General features: G+C 56.7%; 1 pseudogene; it reads right to left on the reverse strand.

Moving 5' to 3' along the window:
• Positions 1-6736: 6736 nt before the first annotated feature.
• Positions 6737-6915, reverse strand: LOC143361174 (U2 spliceosomal RNA; annotated as a pseudogene).
• Between the last annotated feature and the right edge of the window lie 4118 nt (positions 6916-11033).

Genomic DNA, 11033 nt, shown 5'->3' on the forward strand with positions numbered 1-11033 from the left:
CTGATCATCGGGTCCGATGCCGTCAGTAGACGGAATGCATGTCCGATGACCAGTGCGTCGGCCAGGTCCGCAAGCGGAAGCAGTCCACACCCCCCCTTTTTGGGAGGGAGGTAGACTACCTCCGCGCTGGCTCTCTGAGGGAGGTTGAGCCAGGACTTGGCAAGCTTGCGGACAAGCTTGTCCACTTCCTTAAGGGGGCCCTTCTCAACGTGGGCTCCCCGCAGCATGAAGTCGAGACGGGGCAATATGAACGAGCTCACCGTCTCACACTTTTGCCACGGGGCGAGGAGAGAGCGATCCACGGCCCGGAGATCCCGGACAAGCTCCTCGATCGTCGCGAGCGGGGTCTGCCTGACCTGAAATCCTGTGGGGACTCCAAGGTGCTCGTATGGCGCACCTGCTGCCAGGGCTTTAACCCCTTGACCCTGCAAGCTGAAGCAAGTAGGGAGTACCCGGCGAGTGCCTCTGCTGTCCTGATGCAGTGTTGCACACTTCGCCGGGTTGAACCGAAGTCCAACCCCATTTGCCGCAGCTTCCACTGTTCGTAACAGTGTTTCCATTCCCTCCGGAGAATCGGCAGTCAACGCCAGATCGTCGGCGTAGGCCAAAACCGAGTATCGTTGGCCGTGTAGCGTGTAACCCGCCGAGGTCGCGGTTACCGCCCTCAGGACCGGTTCCAGGGCGAGGTTAAACGCCACAGGGCTCAACGGACAGCCCTGCTTGACTCCGGAGAGAATGGGGACAGGGTCAGTGTAGCCCTGTGAGGTTCGCACCCGGGTGGTGCATCCGTCATACATCCCTTCCACAATATTGCGGAAGGGGAGGGGAACGCCGGCCTCAGCAAAGGCACGGTAGATGGTGGAATGGGGGATCGAGCCGAACGCGTTCGACAAGTCCAGCCATGCCACCACCACCTGACGCCTACCCCTGCGAGCGTCGTTCAGGATTTCCTGCAGCGTGAAGTTGTGCTCGTAGCAACCCTCACACGGCAGGAAACCCTTCTGCTGGGGGCTGAGCCTCCCATTATGGAGGGCCCACGACACTAGACGGTCAGCCAGCACCGCCGCGAAGAGTTTGGGGGTAGTGTCGGACATGGCAAGTGGTCGCCAGTTCGACAGGTCCCCCCGGTCGCCCTTTTTGTGAATTAACACGGTGTTGGAGACCTTCCAGGAAGAAGGGACCGACTCCAACCTGCGGCAAAGGTTGAAGAAGGCAGTCAAGACGACGCAGCTCGGATCAGCCTTCCGAAGGTCACGGTAAGTCAGACCGTCGGGTCCTGGCGCGGAGTTTGACATCCGCCGGATCCGTCGGTCTACCTCACTCACTTCAAAAGGCCGGATCAAAGCCTCGCCGCTTGCTGCTGTCGGAGCCTCTGAAGGAAAGCCAAGGGGCCCAGAGGCTTGCGGCTCACTCGCAGGTGAGTACATGTCGAGGAAGTGCTGCATGACGCGCTCCCTGGCAACTTCGCATTGCTCAGGGGCGCCCATGAGCACCTCCTGGACCGCACGCCTGCGGTTCTGCCGGAACAGCCTCTGGAGACGCGTAGCCTCCTTGACTTGGTCCGTTCTCCTATCGGTCTCCAAGCCGGTACGACCGGGAGGGCGTGTCCCTGACGAGTTCGCGACACGCCCCCTCGTCCTCGCGGGGTTTGCTGGTCTTACGCCCCCGTCTCCTCCGTTCCCCGCAGGTCGGGTCCGGAATCCCTGGAAGAAGGCAGCGATTTGCGCTGCAGCTTCCTCCAGGTCTTGAGGATTGTCAGCAGCCCCAGCCAAACTGACCAGTAGCTCCCTCTCTCTCTCCAGTGCGGCTTGCTCCCTCCGTCGGGATGCGCGCTGGCGAGGATTGGGCTGGCCAGCAGGCACAGGCTGCTGCCGTCCCTGCGGTGTCTGGAGGGCCGCGGGTCCTCCAGCAACGCCCCCAGGAGCATTAGTCTGCCCCGTGGGGACCGTTATCCCCCTCGTGCTACCACCCGGGAGCGAGCTCCCAGGGTTATTGTTCCCACCCACTGAACGAAAACGCGACGCGAACCCTCCCAAGCGGACATTCAAATCGCGTAATTCGCGGTGCCGGTCCATCCGCGCGGCGTTGGCAGGGGCCCGCTCAGCACTTACCCTCTGTTGGGTGTTGCGGCTACCTCCTGCCAATGGCCACCGGCGAGCGGCTCCGCCCCTTCGCGTGGTGACGGTGGTGGTGGGAGTGGCCTCCTCCGAGGCTCCGCTGGCGTTGGGAGCTGGTGGGGCCGGTGGAGAACGCTGGTCCCTCGCTGATGGTCGGAGGGGTGCGGCCGGCGTCCTCCTGTCCCCCGCTGGTGAGCTGCGGGGTGTTGTCGTCCTCGGCGACGACGGCGTCATCCTCCTGGACGACTCCGGCGACGACGACGGGGATGGCGACAGCGGGGACAGGCGTCCGGATGCTCGACGCCTGTGGGGAACAACCTGCCACGGCAGTGGGGAGGGATCTTCTTCCTCCTTCCTCCCCACCTCTTCTCCCCTCTCCTCTTCGTTCCCCCGGATGGCCGGAGGGGGAGAAGGAGCTGTCCTGGCGGGACCAGGTGACCCTGCCACTTCCTCGATGGGGGGGAGGGAGAGGACTGCCGGTATAAGCCTCGTCCTCTTCTGTATCCTCTCCACTCCCCCCGCGAGGGGCCTCGATGTCATGATGGGCCCCCCGCTGGCAGTGGTCGTGACGGTGGTCGTGGTCAGCGTGGCCGGAGCCACGCAGGAGACCGCGCAGCAGCCCTCCGCTCCCCCCTGCTTCCCACAGATGGTCGGTGGGGGTGAGTGAGCAGGGGGGGAGTCCCTCGTTGTGGTGATGAGGGATGGGCTGCTGCTCGCTACGGTCATGAACTCGGGCGGGAGTGACGAGGCCCGAGTCATCGACCGCAGCGTTCTTCCTTCTGGGCGGTCTCCTGGTGGTGTTGTCGTGACCACCGCTGCGCCCGCCGTGACGGCGGCGTATGATGGTGATGCCGCCGTCCTGATCACCGAGGTAAATACTCGTGGTGGTGATTGGGGTTGGTTTGGGTTAGATGTTGTTTGGGGGGCGGGGGCGGGGGCGGGTGCCCCCCCATCTAACCCAGACGACCTCGGTGATCTGCTCACGCCAGGCTTTGGAGCCGCCTTCCTCTTGGTGGTGGTGAGGGTCATCGTCCGCATCTTGATGTCCCCGAGCTCGATCGGCACGCTGGCTCCCCTCCTGTTCCTCGCCGCGCTCCTCGTGACCGGTCCCCTTGGGCTGGTGGGCGGGGACCTGGTCTTGGGGGAGACAGTCGACCCCCTCGTCCTCCTTGCCACGCCACCAGTAGTATTGGTGGCGTGCTTATCGGGGGTCGACTTGCGTGCCGATGAGCCCGGGCTGGATCGTTGGGCGGCTCCGGGCCCGGTCGTGGTGCGCTTGGCGGGCGCATTCCTGGTCCCTGGTGGTGTCGGTGCCAGGGCAGCCTCGTTGCTTCGCCGCGACAGGCTGCTCCTTGTTGTTGTTGTTGTTGCTGCTGCTGGTGGGGGCGTGGGCGTCTTCTTCGTGGCGGTCCCGGCTGCTGCTACCCCTGCCTGGGTCCTCCTCGACGCTCCAGGTGGTGGTGGCGTCTGGGATTTTCTCCCGGACGTTGTTGCTGCTGCTGCAGGGGTGGTCTTCGCCCTGGAGGCGGCCAGAAGGGGCGGCGGCGTCAGTGACTTCCGAAGGGGAGCCACTAGTGCCGCCGCGACCTTCGGCCTGGCCCCCAGGGACGCCGATGGTGGTGGTGGCGTGATGGATGGCCTGGGGGTAGGTCGTGGGACCGCCACGATCGTCCTCGTCCTCGCTGCCAGCGTCGTCCTCGTAGACGTCCCCGCTGTCGTCCCCGTCGCAGCTGCAGACGTGCCAAAAGGCAGTCTGCTCTGCAGCGTAGACGTGCGGGTCATCGCCGAAGCCGTCGTCGTTGTGGTGGTGACCACGCTGGTGGTCGGCGTGGTCGCGGGGCCCGATGATGGTGGTACTGCCCCGCCGGAGGTGTTGGTTCGTTGGGCCGTCGCCGCCTGCCGCTGGCCACATGCTGTCGTCGTCGTCGCAGTCGTTGTCGTCGTTGCTGTGGCCGTTGTCGTAGTGACGACCCCTCCAGCTCCCGCCGCAGCGGGAAACCTTAAAGTTGACTCGGGCCTCCCTCGGCCCGAGGAATTAGTGCCAGTCGCAGAGGAGGAGGACCGGGCACCGGTTGTCCGGATGTTAGTAGAACCGTTGTTCGTTCTACTGGTCCCACTCCGACCTGGCCCACCCGTGCTCGCGTGTGCGGCGGCGTGGTGAGTCTTTACTGCCTTTAGGGCATATCTGCCCGTGCCAGGCTCACCACACTCGCCGCACCGGTGGACAATAGTGTGTCCGGGGTGGTATTTTTTGGCATGCTTTGCCAGGTCGGAGTGGGACTTATACGCCCCACCGAGCTTCATGCCCGGCTTGCCGTAGCATTCCGGGCATCGGAATTCCTCCGGGAACGGAAAATCTATGTATATTGTGACGGGGCTACTAGTTTGCCCTGCCATTTTTGGGACGACCTGTACAGGGGTTGACTACAAGCGGAAAGTAGAGAGTGGAAAAATAAGAAGAAAGTATGTAAAAGAAGATTTATTATGCAGTATTTCGAGCAGATGTTTTAGTACCAGGTGAACTTATTAAAATTATTAGAATTACAAATAGAATATAATAGAATAGAATGTGTGTACAGTAGGTACAGTATATAATCAGTAGATAAATAAATAAATAAATAAATAAGTAAAACCCAGGTACGTGTGTTAAGTTAGTAAAAGCTCTGTCAAGTGTAGGTTAATGTAAAAATAGATAGGTAAAATAGAGTAAAATCAGAGCAGAGTGGCGTTGAGTAAATAAAGTGTAGAATGTAGAACTCAAATATGTATAGAATCACTAAAATCAATATATAAAGTTGACTAGATTAGTAGAATTAGTTAAAAAAAAAAATAAAATGTGGTAATAATGATAGTAATTGTCGAAATTAGCAGAGTAAAAGGATAAAAAAGAGTGAAGGAAATCACAGCGGTATAACTGTAAGGTAGGTAAAATAAAAATTAAATAAATAAATAAGTAAATAAGTAAATAAATAAATAGGTAAATAGATAAAAGATAGGTTAGAGATAAATGTTGTATATCACAGGATAAAAATATAGTAATATAGGAACGAATTGTGACTAGAGTACGGTGTAGTAAGTTGGAGTAAGATAAAATAAAGTAAAATATAATGTACAGATCAGGTAAGTCAATTAGTGTTAAAATGAGTAAATAGCTAAAAAGAGCGATATGCAGCACTGTGTAAAATTGTAATAAGACTAAGTCAGGTAAGTATAATAGGTACAGTAGGATATAGATAAAACTCAACGAATCAATAAATAAGTAAGTAGGTAGATGGGAGAAAAGTAGGTAAAATCAGTAAAATAGAGTAAATAGGTAAATAAATAAAATATAATAAGATCAGTCAACTAAATATACTAATTGGAATAAGGCAAAGTAAGTGGCCGAAACGGGAAAGAGAAAAATTAAAGAGATAGACCGAGAGAAGTATGAAACGGGTAAAGATAGAAAGAGAGCGGATGACAGATGGAGGTTAGAAAGGGAGAGAAGATAAAGCGATAGTAGGACTCTACCTTGGACAGAGTAGAGCCTGTCCAAGGGGGACACCTAGCGGGCGGTCGAGAAACTCTTTCGAGCTTCTCGTGCAAGGACCCACCGCTAGAGGGCTGCACCGATACTTGGCGGTACTCAGAAAATTTCCTTAGCACGGGGCTAAGGAATATCTGAGGCCTACACGGATCGGTGACTGATAGGAAATCAGAGCCGAATTAATTTAATCGAACGAGTCCGATCAAACAATTCGGCTGGTCTTGGCTCAGGAACAATATTCCTGGCTTATTCCGAAACGGAGCACAATTTCGACGAAGTAGGAAACGCTCCGACGTGCCGGTATTCAACAAGATGTTAAATATTAGTTTATTAAACTGTCGGCACAGGCTTGCGCCCCAATTTCGCAATAAATAAAATCTGTTAACTCGGGAACCGTATTAAACAACCAGCGAGCTGATTGTTTAAACAGCCGTCGAGTTAATTGATTAATTTAATTGCGAAATTTGTCGAATCGTTTCCACCTGTCACTTATGTGATCCGGATCGAAATTTCCAGAAATTTCGTTCCGAGCGACCGGGAAGGAGCCGTTAATTGCTTGTGTTTCGCTCTGATCGACGGTTAGCACAGGTGCCAATCGTCGGCAGAACAAAGACACACAACAACGAACGGAAAGGGGAGGTCAACGGGGTTTACCGTGTATTTGAAAACGGGCACTTGGACAAAGAGAGTCCAAATGACACCGTTACAAGTACACGGGGGAATAGACAGAAATTACAGAGGTAGAGAGAAGGGTTTCGACCACTTACCCCGCTCGGGTTCCCCGCACAGGTGTCGTAATTCCCGGAGGTCCGGCTTCGGTGGAGGCGCTTGATCGTCGGTGGTCCTCCTCGTCGGCGGCTGGTCGCGCCCCGATCGCTCCTCGGCTCTTGCTGAATAAATCCTTTTTAATGGTGCACACTTGGCACTTGTTGCACACGCGCGCGATTTAGGGGAGTCGCGGCACAACCCGAAGAACTTCGCGAATCGAGGATTTTCTAAATTTTTGTTCGATTCGGGGAGTCGAGAATATCTCCTCGATTTCTGGAAGTTTGACGGGCTGTGGAATAAAGCAGAATTTTGTGCTTTTTAAAAGGCTAATTGGGCCAATCCACACGGCACTGCAATGCGTGGCCGACCCGTGACCGAGGGGGAGCAAGCCCCGACCGCTCCGTCAAATTCCAAAAATCGAGTTAATATTCTGACTCCCCGATGGGGAGTGTATCAGATATTAAGCTGATAAGAACAGATAAAGGCGTTTTATTTTCAAAGCATGGTCCCCCGGGTTACATGGGCACCCGGAGGCAGTACAACATTCTCGCCTTTGGCGAGGGCTAGGTTGCGGGTGCCCTTTAGGCACCACGCTATAAAATAGATTTAATTATTTGGTGGTGGGGTGTGCGGCGCGGGGGCATCGGGCCCCCTGCGTGGCTAATGTTTTCATTTTTAAATAAATAAAATAAATAAAACGCGTACGCACACACACACAGACACACACACGTCAATAAATGAGTAAAATCATTCCGGTCCCGTAGTGGGACCTGGTCAGATGACTTAAAACTAGGATTAAAATTAAAATTAGACTTGTCAATATTGTAATGGCCCGCTGCACGTTGGGAAAATTAAAATACTTATGTACTAAGGGAGGTGACTAGATGATTAAAAGGAAAATAAACAAAATTAAAAAAGTTTAAAGAGAGGAAAGAACAGGAGAAAAAACAATAGACCAGATAAAACAACTTAAAAGAGAATGACTAGAAAGTAATGTAAATAAGAAAATAAAAGAGAAGATAGAATAGAGACGTGCAGCGGGTCATTTGCCCTCGCTAAAATGTATATAAATATAGGAATAAAAATGTAAAAAAATGTATAACATGAAAGATAAAAAATAAAAGTGTAGATATAAATGTAGTTATAGTATACTATAGTGTAATAAAAACTAGTGGGCGCGGTGCCTCGCATGGCATCGCCGCCGCGCTACGCGTCATACGTGGGGCCGGTAGGGCCCTGTGTCAGTACAAGGGCCTCATGCCCGTCATCAGCCTCGTCGCGGCTGTCATTCCGGGGCGCGATTTCCTCGTTGGCCGAGGGAGGTAGGTTGAGAGGAGGGGCCACTGTCACCTCTGGTGGGGGTAGGGGCGGTGCCGCGGTGGGGACACCGGGAGGAGGAGCCGCGTACTGGCGGACCCCCGACACATGCTCCACGTAGATGTCCCGGCCCCAGCGAATGGTCTCAGACACAATGAGACGGCGCATCAAACTCGCGTACCTCCTACTCACACGCAAGAGCCTGAGCACCGCCTCATTGGCCTGATCCCAAGAGCCGAGAGCCCCAACAACGATCGCGTCGGTCACGACTCGGTAGCCCTGTCCTTCGAGAACGGCGCCGATAGGGAGGTATTTCGCCCTCTTCCTCTCCCTAGCGGCTTCGAAGGCTTCGATGCCGTTCTCGAAGGCCACGGTCACGTCGACGATCACGACGCTTTTCGAAGGCTCGTGCCTGACAACAATGTCAGGGCGCAGAGCCTCCAACTCGCCGGTGAGACCCTCGACCCTTTTATTAACCCTTAATGTCCCCGGCAGTCGGCAGGCTCGAGATACTCTCGAGACGATGGCATCGTGGCGCAGTTGCCAGGCGGCCGAGTGAGGCCGGCAGTGACAGATTACATGGGGTAGGGTCTCCAGAGCCTCCCCGCATCGCCGGCAACGCTTATCACCCTCGCCCCACCGCCTTGCCCCATTAAGAGGCAGGACGTTGAGGCGGGCTCGGTGAATAAAGCGCCAATCAGCGAAGCGGGTGAAACTGCCGCCGCGGAGAAAGTGATTTGATACACCACCCCGCGACGACACCCCGAAGACCTTCCCCTGATCGGGCTTTTTGCCCAGACGTTCGGCATAGAACTCTGTCACTGCCGCTCTCAAACGGTGCAACACCTGGTCCCGCACCTTCGGTGTTACAACCACCGTGCGCCCGCGTGAGCCCCGGAGTCTAAGACCCAATTCGCGCCGGGCAGCGCACCACTCCCAACGCAATTGGAGCATTTCTCCCGATCGCCGTGCCGCGTTTCGTGCTCTCGACCACAGAGTCGAGAAGTCCCCCCCGTCCCTGGCAAATTCCCCCTCCAGCGAGCCGGAGAGGTACGTTGCCAGGTCCTGATCGGTGGGTGACCTACCGATCTTCCTGGCTACCGCCTCGCTCAGAGATTCTCTGGCCAGCCCACTGATCATCGGGTCCGATGCCGTCAGTAGACGGAATGCGTGTCCGATGACCAGTGCGTCGGCCAGGTCCGCAAGCGGAAGCAGTCCACACCCCCCCCTTTTGGGAGGGAGGTAGACTATCTCCGCGCTGGCTCTCTGAGGGAGGTTGAGCCAGGATTTGGCAAGCTTGCGTACAAGCTTGTCGACTTCCTTGAGGGGGCCCTTCTCAACATGGGCTCCCCGCAGCATGAAGTCGAGGCGGGGCAATATAAACGAGCTCACCGCCTCACATTTTTGCCACGGGGCGAGGAGAGAGCGATCCACGGCCCGGAGATCCCGGACAAGCTCCTCGATCGTCGCGAGCGGGGTCTGCCTGACCTGAAATCCTGTGGGGACTCCAAGGTGCTCGTATGGCGTACCTGCTGCCAGGGCTTTAACCCCTTGACCCTGCAAGCTGAAGCAAGTAGGGAGTACCCGGCGAGTGCCTCTGCTGTCCTGGTGCAGTGTTGCACACTTCGCCGGGTTGAACCGAAGTCCAACCCCATTTGCCGCAGCTTCCACTGTTCGTAACAGTGTTTCCATTCCTTCCGGTGAATCAGCAGTTAACGCCAGGTCATCTGCGTAGGCCAGCACTGAATAACGTTGGCCGTGCAGCGTGTAGCCCGCCGAGGTCGCGGTTACCGCCCTCAGGACCGGTTCCAAGGCTAGGTTGAACGCTACAGGGCTCAACGGGCAGCCCTGCTTAACACCGGAAAGAATGGGGACAGGGTCGGTGAAGCCCTGTGAGGTTCGCACCCGGGTGGTGCATCCATCGTACATCCCTTCCACAATGTTGCGGAAGGGGAGGGGAACGCCGGCCTCAGCGAAAGCGCGGTAGATGGTGGAGTGGGGAATCGAGCCGAACGCGTTCGACAAGTCCAGCCACGCCACCACCACCTGACGCCTGCCCCTGCGAGCGTCGTTCAGGATTTCCTGCAGCGTGAAGTTATGCTCATAGCAACCCTCACACGGCAGGAAACCCTTCTGCTGGGGGCTAAGCCTCCCATTGTGGAGGGCCCACGACACTAAACGGTCGGCCAGCACCGCCGCGAAGAGTTTAGGGGTAGTGTCGGACATGGCAAGTGGTCGCCAGTTCGACAGGTCCCCCCGATCGCCCTTTTTGTGAATCAACACAGTGTTGGAGACCTTCCAGGAAGAAGGGACCGACTCCAACCTACGGCAGAGGTTGAAAAACGCAGTCAAGACGACGCAGCTCGGGTCGGCCTTCCGAAGGTCACGGTAAGTCAGACCGTCGGGTCCTGGCGCGGAGTTTGACATTCGCCGGATCCGTCGGTCTACCTCACTCACTTCAAAAGGCCGGACCAAAGCCTCGCCGCTTGCTGCTGTCGGAGCCTCTGAGGGAAAGCCAAGGGGCCCAGAGGCTTGTGGCTCACTCGCAGGTGAGTACATGTCGAGGAAGTGCTGCATGACGCGCTCCCTGGCAACTTCGCATTGCTCAGGGGCGCCCATGAGCACCTCCTGGACCGCACGCCTGCGGTTCTGCCGGAACAGCCTCTGGAGACGCGTAGCCTCCTTGACTTGGTCCGTTCTCCTATCGGTCTCCAAGCCGGTACGACCGGGAGGGCGTGTCCCTGACGAGTTCGCGACACGCCCCCTCGTCCTCGCGGGGTTTGCTGGTCTTACGCCCCCGTCTCCTCCGTTCCCCGCAGGTCGGGTCCGGAATCCCTGGAAGAAGGCAGCGATTTGCGCTGCAGCTTCCTCCAGGTCTTGAGGATTGTCAGCAGCCCCAGCCAAACTGACCAGTAGCTCCCTCTCTCTCTCCAGTGCGGCTTGCTCCCTCCGTCGGGATGCGCGCTGGCGAGGATTGGGCTGGCCAGCAGGCACAGGCTGCTGCCGTCCCTGCGGTGTCTGGAGGGCCGCGGGTCCTCCAGCAACGCCCCCAGGAGCATTAGTCTGCCCCGTGGGGACCGTTATCCCCCTCGTGCTACAACCCGGGAGCGAGCTCCCAGGGTTATTGTTCCCACCCACTGAACGAAAACGCGACGCGAACCCTCCCAAGCGGACATTCAAATCGCGTAATTCGCGGTGCCGGTCCATCCGCGCGGCGTTGGCAGGGGCCCGCTCAGCACTTACCCTCTGTTGGGTGTTGCGGCTACCTCCTGCCAATGGCCACCGGCGAGTGGCTCCGCCCCTTC

Source organism: Halictus rubicundus, chromosome 14, assembly GCF_050948215.1.
Source record: "Halictus rubicundus isolate RS-2024b chromosome 14, iyHalRubi1_principal, whole genome shotgun sequence".
Taxonomy (NCBI): Eukaryota; Metazoa; Arthropoda; class Insecta; order Hymenoptera; family Halictidae; genus Halictus; species Halictus rubicundus.